Genomic DNA, 12426 nt, shown 5'->3' with positions numbered 1-12426 from the left:
TTTTTTTTTTTTTTTTTTTTTTTTTTTTTTTTTTGCGGTACGCGGGCCTCTCACTGTTGTGGCCACTCCCGTTGCAGAGCACAGGCTCCGGACGCGCAGGCTCAGCGGCCATGGCTCACGGGCCCAGCCGCTCCGCGGCATGTGGGATCTTCCCAGACCGGGGCACGAACCCGTATCCCCTGCATCGGCAGGCGGACTCTCAACCACTGCGCCACCAGGGAAGCCCACATATGAGCTTTTAATTGCTGGTAATTCATTCATTTAATAAAAATACATTCATGAAATGCCATAAAATAGTATTAGAGACCTGATATATAAACATGAACAAAACAACTGTATTTGTTCATTAGGGATTCAGTCTCTTAGTGAAAATAAACATGAATAGAATACATAAAAATGTTTTTATTTAGAATATTCTAAAGTTTATTTAGAACATTCAAATATACCCCCTGAAAGGTCTTAAATTGCCTATAAAGTATTGTACAATGCCCATTAAGTCTAATATTGCCAGTTGTTGACTGCTTCTTTAGGTGTGAAGCTGATGAAGTTGCTTGCGTGCATTTAGGAGCCACTGTGTGTAATAGATACTTATCTTTACACACTAGATTGACAGTAATTATGAAATACAGTTGGGAACTGAGACTGACTGAGGGAACACCTCACCATTTCTCTCATCTTGGGCTCACCCTACAGAAGGTGTTCGTTGAGGAGGATGGGGGGTGAAGTCTCACTTTTTATATAATTATTTCCCTTTAATTTTCAGCAAAGTTTTTATAGTATTTAAAAAGTGTGGTATTTGTAGTATTTTAAAAAGCTAAATGCATACGAGGTACCTCTTCTGTACACACACAGAAAGGGAACACAAAAAAGGAAGCTGTTGACTTAGGAAGTCAGGGTTGTTTCCAAAGAGGAACTGAATTTGAAGCCCAGTTTGTCTATTTTAAGTGTGCTTGACAGTCAGAAGCAACCACCCAGAGCTTAGTAGTTGTGAAAAATGATAGTTGTTCAGAATGCAAGCAGCAGAAAATGTCTGGAATGCAGCCTGTTGTGTGTGCACATGTATTTATACATGCAAGGTGTTATACCTGGGAATCAGTTGTGACAAGTCATGGGGATGGGCAAGGTCTTTTTTTTTTAGGAAAATAGGAAGAATTTTTTTTTTTTTTTTTTTTTTTTTTTGCGGTACGCAGGCCTCTCACTGTTGTGGCCTACAGGCTCCAGACGCACTGGCTCAGCGGCCATAGCTCACGGGCTCAGCCACTCCGCGGCATGTGGGATCTTCCCAGACCGGGGCACGAACCCGTGTCCCCTGCATTGGCAGGCGGACTCTCAACCACTGTGCCACCAGGGAAGCCCGGAAGAATTTTGTAGTCTTTTAAGGAGTTTGGTAGTGCCCTGCTATCGTTGGAGAACTATTGATGCCGCTTGACTGGAGTATATGTAATCAGATAACGAGATCTGTGTTGTAGTAGTGGGGAAAGTGGCCTAGGAGTGATGAAGAGGGACAGCACTAGGGAAGGTAGGAGGGGCATAAAGAAGGGGATAGTTTCCATGAGATATAGTTACCTGTAGCCATCTTTTATTCTGTATCTTGCTTCATCACAGACCTTTCTCCCATATTTATCCCTCTCTTATGCCCTGCTTCTCATGAATCTTGCATTCCATTAGGGTGCTAGACATTAATCAGAGTTACATAAACAGAGAAAGAATAAGAATGGGGTGGTGTGAGAACGTATAGTGGGGGCACAGAACACTTAACCAAAAACAAATGGTCCAGAAAAGCCTCTTGGAAGTACATGTAAACTGAGACTTGAGACATGAGTAAAAATTAGCTAAATGAAAGGTGGATACAGGGGCAGGAGTTGGAGACAGAACTGCAGTCACAAAGTACCAGAAGCAAAAGAGTATAGTATAGTGTATTCAAGAAACTCAAAGAAGTTATATATATGTTATATTAATATGTGTGAAATAAATGAATGGGTGGATGAATGATTTTTGAGCTTTGAATGCAAAAGGAAGAGGGTAAGGCAGAACAAAGAATCAGAAGGCAGGCTGTGATCCATGTTAATCAGTTAGAAATTATTCTACAGGTTACAAAGAGACACTTGGAAAAATTTAAGACAGGGAAAACAATCAAAGCTATAGTTCGAAGATTACTGTGCATAAATTGGAAAAGAGTAAGATAAGGAGTAAGGTGACCAGGACGAAGACCCGTTAGATGGTACACATAACATGGGGTGGCCTGTGCTAGGTGATAGCAAGAGAAGTAGAGAGGAGTGAATTATTCAAGAGGCTTTGAAAGGTATTATCAACAAGATTTAGGTATTGTGTTTGGGGGGTGAAAGAGAGAGAAATGGTAATAATGGAGAAGCAAGTTTGGGGAGTAATGATAATGATAATTATCAATGATAATTGATAGTGAAATCAGCTTGAATTTTTTAGTATTATGATACCATTTACTTAAAAATCTTAGAATAAACTTTAACGTACATATGTCTAGATTAAGTAAGGAGAACAGCACATTGTTAAGTATACTTACCTATTCATTCATTCATTCATCCAATAAATGAATGATGTAGCAGCTAGTTTATACAGCAACTTTTTAATGCCTGGCACTAGTCTAGGTGCTTGGAACACATTAAAGCAACAGAATAGAAAAGAAAAATTTTTTAAATCCTGACTTTGTGAAGCTTAGCTTCTAGTGGGGAAGAGGTGAGATTGGGGGGTTGACAGTTCATTTTCATTTTTACTTTTCCTTCTATATACTTCTATGTTATTTGATATTTTTTCTTCAAAGAGCATATGTTCATACATTACTTAAAAAGAAAAAACTTTTTGTCTGGGAATAATTTCAAATCTACAGAAAAGTTATAGGAATAAAAATAGTACAAAGAGTATCCTAAACTTTTTATCTAGAATCACCTTTCCCTAACATTTTACTTTATTTGCTCTCTTGTGTTCTCTCTTTCACTCACATAATATAGATATGGAAGAATGCATCCCTCTCATCTTATATTTAAGTGATGTTCTGGTATTTCCTCATAATTAGATTCAGAGTATGCATTCTTGGTGGAAATACTACATAGATCTTTCTACATCCTTCTCAGGATACTGTATCTGGAGACACATAGTGTCCATCTGTCCTTCAGTAGCAGTGGTAATTGTGATGTACCTCTTCAAGGTTTTGTCTAATTTCTCTAGTATGCACTGTTTTTTTCCCCTTTGCAACTAATAAATAGACATTTTAAAATCATGAAAATATTTTGCTTATCATCAACATTTCCCCCTAGGTTTAGTACCCATTTGTTGTGATTCTTGCCTGATCTAATCTTCACTATGATAGTTGCAAAATAATGATTTTCCAACCACAACATTTCCTCCATATTTACCATTCAGCATGGACACTGTACTGTAAGCAAGAGCTTACCCTCATTTCTTCTTTTTCTACCTATCTGTGTGCCTGTCTATATATCTATCTATCTACTTAACTATCTATCTACTTATTGACATTATGGAATCATGATTTTCTCTTTTTTCAAAGGTTTATAATTCACTGATGTACTTGCCAGTGGGAGCCTCTTCAAGCTGGCTTCTGTGCACTTGTGACTTGCTCCCTTTTTTTTTTTAAGCACTTCCTTACATTTTGGCCTAACAAGGTGTTCCAGGCTCATTTTGTACCTACCCTGCTACAGCCATGGAATCAACCATTTCTCCAAGGAGGCCTAGTTCCTTTGGGTACTAGGTGAGCTCTTTGTTACTGGGCGTCCTTGCTTCTTGGCCCTGTCAGCAGACAAGCTTATGAAATGTATACATAAGCGCACGCACGCGCACGCGTGCGCGCGCACACACACACACACACACACACTTATACATGCATATTTGCATATATGTGCATACTTTAGATATTATTACTTCACACCTCCCATTCTACCATGCCAGTCTACCCACACTGGGTTCTTTCTTGCCTTCTTCCTTTTCCATAGTGGCATTTTTCTTGTTCATTGTATTAAGAATGTCTCCCAGCAACATCCTGGCTCCCAGCAACATCAACACGTTTACTTCTTTGCTCAATCTTATAATAAAACTAATATAGTTTCAGAATCGCTTTGCCTAGAGCACTACAATAAACAGACATACCAAGAAGAGTTTAGGATTTGTTTGCAGTTTTCTCCTCAGAGCCTCATCCTGCCCAGGACTGAGGGTAGTCAGATACAGTAAGTAATTTGGCTTAGTTCTTTTTTTTCTCCCCTCTTCTATGTGGTTGTAATAGTCATTTGAAATATAATTTAAGTCATTTGCTCGCTTCTGTTTTAGATTTATTCTGTCCTTCCCATTTTTATTGTTTTTTTTAATATGAAAAATACTAACATGCTTCCAAAAGTAAAAACTGTACCAAAAAAATTTAAGAATATACACCCACTCACTCTCTGGTACACTCAGAGAAGTAGCACTCCCTCATATCCCTTCCACTCCATTCTTCCCATCTCACCCATTGTAGATAATCAACTTCATTATTTTCTGGTTTGTCCTCCTGTGGTTCTTTTGATGAAAGTTGGTTGGAATATGTTATTTCTTATGTTTTTCTTCTTTCTTACACAAGAGGTAGCATATAGTGTATATTCTTTTATATTTTTTGCCTGCGCTTAATAGTATCTCTTGTAAGTCATGCTACATAAGTAGCATGTATGTAAGTCATGCTACATATTTTTCGCAGCTACATAGTTGTGTATGTATCATGATTTATTGAATCAATTGCCTATGCTCTGATGTTTAGGTAGTTTTCAATGATTTTGCAATTACAAATTATACTGCAGTGAATAAACCTGCACATACATACCTGCACATACATATTTTTATATTATTGGAGGTGTATGCTCAGGGTAAATTTATAGGAGTGGGATTATTATCAAAGGGTGTGAGGTCAGTTTTAACCATGAATATTGGAGGTGCCTATGATATCCCAGAGGACGTAGCAAATTGGATGGATTCATTTTTTCACTAAGAGCAATGATAGACTATCTGCCATATATCCCCAGGCACTCTACTAAGCTCTGGGGATATAGTGGTGAACAAAAATGGACAAAATGCCCAGCCTCATGTAGTTAACAATAGATATACATACGTAGGCCAGAAATACAGAACAAAGAAGTCTGAGCTAGACTTAGAATTCCCGATTATTGTTTTTTGACCTTGCTAAAACCAGAGGTAATGCTCTTCTCTAAGCCCAACCTACTTTTGCACCTTTTAAAATGAGCAATAAGAAGGATATTTCAGGGTGCCAAGAAGCAAAGACCAGTTTTTCTATTCCCCTTTTATTTTCTTCTTCAAACAGCATTAAATAACACCTACACTGATTTTAGATCTCTACCGTGATTTTTTTCAAAGTCTATGCACACATGGACCTCTTTTTCTGTCTCTCACTTTGAGGAAGGTAGACTCATTTCTTTTCTAGTAATGGACAGAAGTTTCAGAGAAGTGTGGATAGAGGTGTGTTTGTATTCCTATTACCTTCTGTAACTTAGAGATTATTTTCTGTTGAGATACACAGTCCAAACTCTATTACTTCATTTGAAGTAGATTCAATGGGCAGGACTTTTCTCTGATCTTCCAATGTTGGTATTAGATATTAAACATGCATTATGCCATCAATTTATTCAACATTTCAAATTTATCTTGTGGGAAAGATGCACAGATCTTCCTCGACTTACAATGGGGATATGTCCTGATAAAGCCAGTGTAAATTGATGATATTGTAAGTCAGAAATGCATTTAATAAACCAAACTTAACTGAACATCATAGCTTAGCCTGGCCTACCTTAAATGTGCTCAGAGCACTTATATCAGCCTATAGTTGGGCAAAATCATCTAACACAAAGCCTATTTTATAATAAAGTGTTGAATATCTCATGTAATTTATTGAGTACCACACTGAAAGTGAAAAACAGCTTGGTTGTATGAGTACAAAATGGCTTTAAGTGTATCATTTGTTTACCCTCGTGATCGCATGACTGATTGGGAACCATGGTTCCCTGCCACTGCCCCGCATCACAAAAGAGGAAAGATAATACTATCCTGAGAAAAGATCATAATTCAAAATTTGAAGTATGGTTTCAACTGAATGCATATTATTTTCATACCATGATAAAGTCAAAAAAATAATTGTTAAGTCAAACCATCATAAGTTGGGGACTATCTGTATAGATCCTATTGTAACTCACTTTAATAACAGCTGATAATCATGGCTGATGCCATTTGTTGCTCTCAATAAAAGGGAAAAATCAATACTTATATGGAGAGTGTATCACAAGGTCTTCATAGGCCCTGAAAGAGGATTTTCAGCAAGGGCTTCCCAGAGCAGTCATATAAATGGTAGAAAAAAGCAAAGGAATGTATGACAGTGGTAGAGAGAATGTCTTTAGAGGGATAAAATCAAGCAGGGGTCCTATCACTGAGCCAGGGGGAAACCTGGACAGAGTCGGGTAGCAGAACTATAATAGGTGTAATCATAATAATCACTTAATAGTAAATACCTGCCTTAGTGCACGATGTACCAGACACTGTGCTAGGCTCCTTAACAATGAAATCATCAAGACCACCTTGCAGGGTAGTTTCTATTGCTCTCACTTTAAAGATAGGAAAACTGAGGCTCAGAGAGTTTAAGTAATCTAGGCTTCTCTTCCTGCTGCAATCTCATTTCATTTTTCAAATATTTATTTGATTTATACCCATAAAAAGAATAATTCTAAAGTCTGTTCATTCTGTCTTCTATACAAGCACTCGCTATTGTTCATTTTTCAAATGGGACCCCCAAAATTAGGAATATAAATATTATTATTTGCCTGCCTTGCCAACTGCAGTGCAGAATCATATTAGTCTACAGTATAACTGCTGGTGATTCTTGTTGGATCATGTCTTACTGATGGTTCTTTCATTGTTTAAGTGCTTTCTAAAATTAGTTTATCTTCATTTTCCAAATTCTATCCACAAAATAACGGGAAGCAAGTCATTTCCAGAGAGGTAAATTAATTTCCTTGCTTACAATTTCATCACAGTATACAACTATCCTTTTGTAGTCAGCTCTTTCTGAGAGGGGTGTTTTTAATGTGGCTTTTAGTACATAAAAATTTTAATAGTAATTGTTGGTGGCTAGAATTTGGAGTGCTTATTTTTAACTTTCTTTGCATCAGATTGAACCATATGAAACTGCTAGTATATGGTTTAACCTAAACTTCCTGAAGGAAGTTTATTATTTCATGTAATAAGATATACCAGGTAGGGCCAACTCCAGGCACAGTACATCAGGGCTCTGGCTTCTGTTCTTCGTGATCCCTTTGACTCTGACCATCTTCATGTGTGGGCTTCATTCAGAGGCCAATAATAGGATGGTGCCAGCAGTTCCTATAATCATGCCCAGAATAGTAATTTTCAGTGGAAGTTAGGGACCAGCTATCTTGTGTCTCCTTCTTAGGAATGAGAATAGTTTCCCCAGAAACTCTGTTTAACAGAGTTTTGTTTTTGTTTTTGTTTTTCATATCATTGGTTATGTGATCATTCCTAAACTAAACCCTTGCAAGAAAAATGGAAGTACCATGATTAGTTCAGAATTATTATCTGGGGTTGAATGAATATTGAGGACTTAACCATCCTTACCACTAGATTTAAGCATTGAGGTTAATACAGTCAAATTGGGAAAGTTTGTAGGTATGTGGAAAAAAATAGCTCAAGCAGTTTCGTTAATATGACTTCTCTTGAATTTGCTATTGATATCCTAATTTTGTATATTAGAGGTAATTTCTTTTGTTTGGTTACTGAAACATTTTGCACAAAGGAATTATAAAACTGAAAACCAAATATCAATTCTTTAACAATTGTGTAGGACGTTTTAGCTCACTCAGATAGAAAAACCAATGAGTAATCAGAGACAGCTGTATATTAACTAAAAATTACCTTCATTTTTCTTTAAAAAAATGTTGGAAATAAATACTCATAAGCAGTCTCAAAAACGCAGTTTAAAACAGTGCTTTACAACACAAAACAAGTGGAAAAAATACCTTGTTATTCTGTTTGATTTCTGCTGAACAGTAAAGTTATTATTATTATTTTATATTGATGTACTCTATAGGACATTTTGGCAATCTTGGTAGCAGCTTCTAAAAGCTAGTACTGCTGTCACTTCAAGGCTATTCTAGTGATTTCTGCCAAGTATGTAATTTAAAAAACTCTATATTTGCTTTTTAGCTACTTCCATTCTGCTTCATTAAATTTAATATTGTATTGTATATGTTCATTACATTTGTGCTCAATGTTACTTGGCCACAAAGTATTTTCTGGTTATTAACATCAGCATATCACAGTCAGGAAGCAGATTTGATATAAGTGTGTTAACCAGAAACTCTCATTAAGAAGATCTTATTCAAACAGTTATCAATTTGAAAATAGTTCTAATTTCTAAATCACTACTTTCAATGTGGAGCATAACATTTTATCAGAATAAACACTAAGGTTATTCAAAGTAAATAGAATATGTATAGGAATATGTCAAAGTACTAATGCTTATTTTAGATAGAAATTGGTATTTAAGGATGTCCAGTGTGTGTTACTAGTAGGATAGTCTGTAGTTTACCCATTTAAAGGGAACTATGCTGTCTTTGTCATTATTTAAACAGGTAATAAAAGAGAACCTTCATGTAGGGTTTTGGGGTTTTTTGTGGACATTCAGCCTTAGAAGAAAATTTGCCTTGCTCCATTCATCATCACAGTGTCCTTATTGGTTAAGAACATGAATAATTTGTATATTATTTCAACAAATGATATGTAACATTAAATTCTGTTTGGTAATGCTGTTTTCTCATCTCAGCACACGGTCTAGAGTTGCCCTGTCTAATTTGATAGCCGCTAGCCATATGTGGCTCTTCAACATTTGAAATTTGACTAGTGTGACTGAGGAACTGAATATTTAATTTTATTGGGTTTTAACTAATTGAAATTTTAATTTAAATTGCCAGATTGCTATTGTGTTGGACAGTACAGACCTAGAGCAGAAGTGTTTGACTGATCTGGTCTAAACTAATTCTGTCAAATGGAAACTTACAGAACAGTTGAATCACAAGTTTCTGTTCATATAGCAGTTGATCTATTTAATAAAATGTTTACTTACTGCTTTGGTTCAGGATTTATATTCTGCCGTGATAGTCTGGATTGCAGACTCTCTGAGGTATATAGTGGGATAGTTGGGCGTGGGACGCAGAGCATAGCCACCTGTAAGGTTGATTTATGTGAATGGGGTTGCAGGACAGTACAGGGACAAGGACCTCAAAGTTATGGACAGAAAAAGTCCTAAACACAATTATTAAGGCATTAACCTTTCCCAGCATTCTCAGATAGTGTTCCTTCTTTAAAATCCAAAGACATTATCTCTTCTTTAAAAGGACCAGGGAGAAAAAAAACTCCAGTAATCTAATATTTGCAAGTGTATTTAAATGAACAAAGAATAACAATACTCTTGACTACACTAGGACAGTTTTTCCTTTCAAACTTGATTTGGTTTAATAGCCATTTTGATAGTTTAAGATTTTGCCAGTTAGCTCTTAGTTTGTCCTTGAAAATGTCTTTTTTTATTGTATCATTTCATAATGTGTAGAGACAGAACATTCTTGAAGCTTGAAAAATACTCAAACTGAGTTTTCCATAAAATGTATTAATACTACAGACTTGCTTTACCTCACAGAAAAACATGTGGTAAAAATATTTAACATGAGATCTACCCTCTCAAATTTTTAGTTACATAATACGCTATTGCTAGCCTTAGATGCAGTATTATTTAACAGGTCTCTAGAACTTATTCATCTTGCATAACTGAAACTTCATACCCTTTAGAATATCAATTCCCCATTTCCCTTTCCCCTCAGTTCCTGGTAACCACCATTCTACTTTCTGCTTCTGTTAGATTGACTATTTCTTGCTACAAGTAGTAGAGAACCTAGAGTTACAGAGACTCAAGTCTTTTCCTATCATAAGAAGTCTGCAGGAGTTGACTCCTAGCATCTATTCAATGGCAGTTTGATTACAGGATCTCTACATCTATGCAGTTTTCCCAAATCTTTTCTGATGTTTGTTTTATCGTGGTTATATGGCTGCTTCCATTTTAGCCATCACATCTGTATTCCAGAAAACAAAATAGTGAGAGGCAAGAACCCAAGCCACATCTGTCTCTTTATCAGGAAATCAAAATTTCTCAGAACTGTCCCCTTCCCCCCAACAGACTGCCACCCTACTTTGCTCACAAAAAAATCAGTATTTTTATTAGCAAACAAAAAGGAGATAATAAATATTGAGCAGACAGCTTATAATATGTCACTCTGGCTATTCAGAGTATTTTCTGAAGGTTAAATTTGGCAACTGGCAAAAGAGAAATGTTGGGTTTGGAGTTGTGGGTCACTAAATGTAGGCATGAATTCCGAGGAATTATTGTTCATGAGTAGCAGGTTTTTTAATGACCTTCAATATATGTTTTTGAAAAGCTTAAATTTACCCTCAAATTAAAATTTATTAGAATCTCATTAGCTTGTAATAATCTAATCATTTAGAGATCTATTATAGATTGTTTACTAAAGATTCAGACAAAACAATAAGTTGGAAGAGAGTATTAGTCATTCTCATAGGTATCTCCAGTGAAGTTCTATATGTTAATGATGATTATAAAGGACGATTTATTAAGTTAGTAAAATCTGCACACCTTTGGCTTTGGTTGGACTAAGTGCTTTTGGTTGTAATGGCTCTTTTTTTTTTTTTTTTTTTTTTTTAAATTTTTTTTTTTTGCTTTTTTTTTTGTGGTACGCGGGCCTCTCACTGCTGTGGCCTCTCCCGTTGCGGAGCACAGGCTCCGGACGTGCAGTCTCAGCGGCCATGGCTCACAGGCCCAGCCTCTCCGCGGCACGTGGGATCCTCCCGGACCGGGGCACGAACCCGCGTCCCCTGCATCGGCAGGCGGACTCTCAACCACTGCACCACCAGGGAAGCCCTGTAATGGCTCTTATTAGCAGAAGTTTCTTGGAATCTATGGTTTGGATTAAGTAGCAGTAAAGCCTGATGTATAATTAGAATTAAAGTCTATAAAAATATGTGATGAAAATACAGCCTCATATTACCATAAACTAGTCAATAAGGTAAGAAAATGGGCAAATTTGCCCATTATATAGTTTAGAGAAAACCTTATCTTCTGTATGTATAAATTTTGTAACTGTATTATAAATATTAAAAGCATTTTTTATTTGTTTCATTGAATATACTTCCAGGCCTGCAACTTCAATTAATCCTCACTTCTGAAGGTTTAGACATAGGATCAGTTAAGAATTGTGTTTATAGAAACTATACATAAATAACTACATTGTATACTTAAGTCAACTAAAGTTGTTTATGAATATTATATAAGGATAAACTTTAGTATGACTATGAAATAGCCTTTAATTACCCACAATAATTATATATAAAATTCCTTTGAAAAAGTTAGAATTATAATTTGAAGAATATTATCTGATATAATTAATATAGACAAAGTAATCATGTGTTTTATTGGTGCCATTCATTATCATTTCCTTAAATACTTTCATTATCTTCTGTCATTTCAAATCTTTGGGAATATTTTTAAATGTGTTTAAATTTGTTCCAGGATGGGCATTTATAGTATTTTTTTTTTTCCTTGCAGATAAAAATGTGCCTTTTGATGAGAGGACGTCATCTTTCTACAATGAAGAGCAGAATTTCTATGTTTAAGGAATAAAAAGCCACTTTATCAATGGGGGGGTATTTAAGTTACATATATTATGATAAACTTTCATTTCTTGTTGCAATAAATACTGTATCATTTTGTTATGTATTTCTCTATATAGAAGTGCTCTTAATGGGCTCAGAGTTGTTGGGAATAAATTGTACCATAATAGAAATCTGAAAATTACTTTAAAGCAGGGTATTTTCTGATCAGTTCTTCTTTCTTGCTTACCTTATTATTGTAAACTGTTTACATACTAATCAGTTAATTTTTTTTTTTTTTTTTTGGCCGGTTAAGGTTTTGTTTTTTGTTTTTTTTTTCCTGGAACTATAATTCCCAACAAACAACTGGTGTGTAAAAACAATTTAAAAATTTCTTTACCAAGATGTATTTCCCATTTTTGTGGGGAAAAGAAGCCAAATTTATTACTTTGCATTTGGGTTTTTTGACTATTAAAAATGTCTTAGTTGTATGCAAAACAATAAATATGATTTAAAATACTTTTAAAGTGGTACAGATGTGTTTACAAGATAAACACAACACTATAGAATTACATATTAACATGTATTTTATTTGATTTCTAGAAAAATCTGTCAAAAAGTTATTGTATTTTAGCAACTTCCTTGTTAAATTATGATACTACTTTGATTAGATATTTC

This window comes from Hyperoodon ampullatus (assembly GCF_949752795.1).
Source record: "Hyperoodon ampullatus genome assembly, chromosome: 4".
NCBI lineage: Eukaryota > Metazoa > Chordata > Mammalia > Artiodactyla > Ziphiidae > Hyperoodon > Hyperoodon ampullatus.
This window is presented reverse-complemented; position numbering follows the sequence as displayed.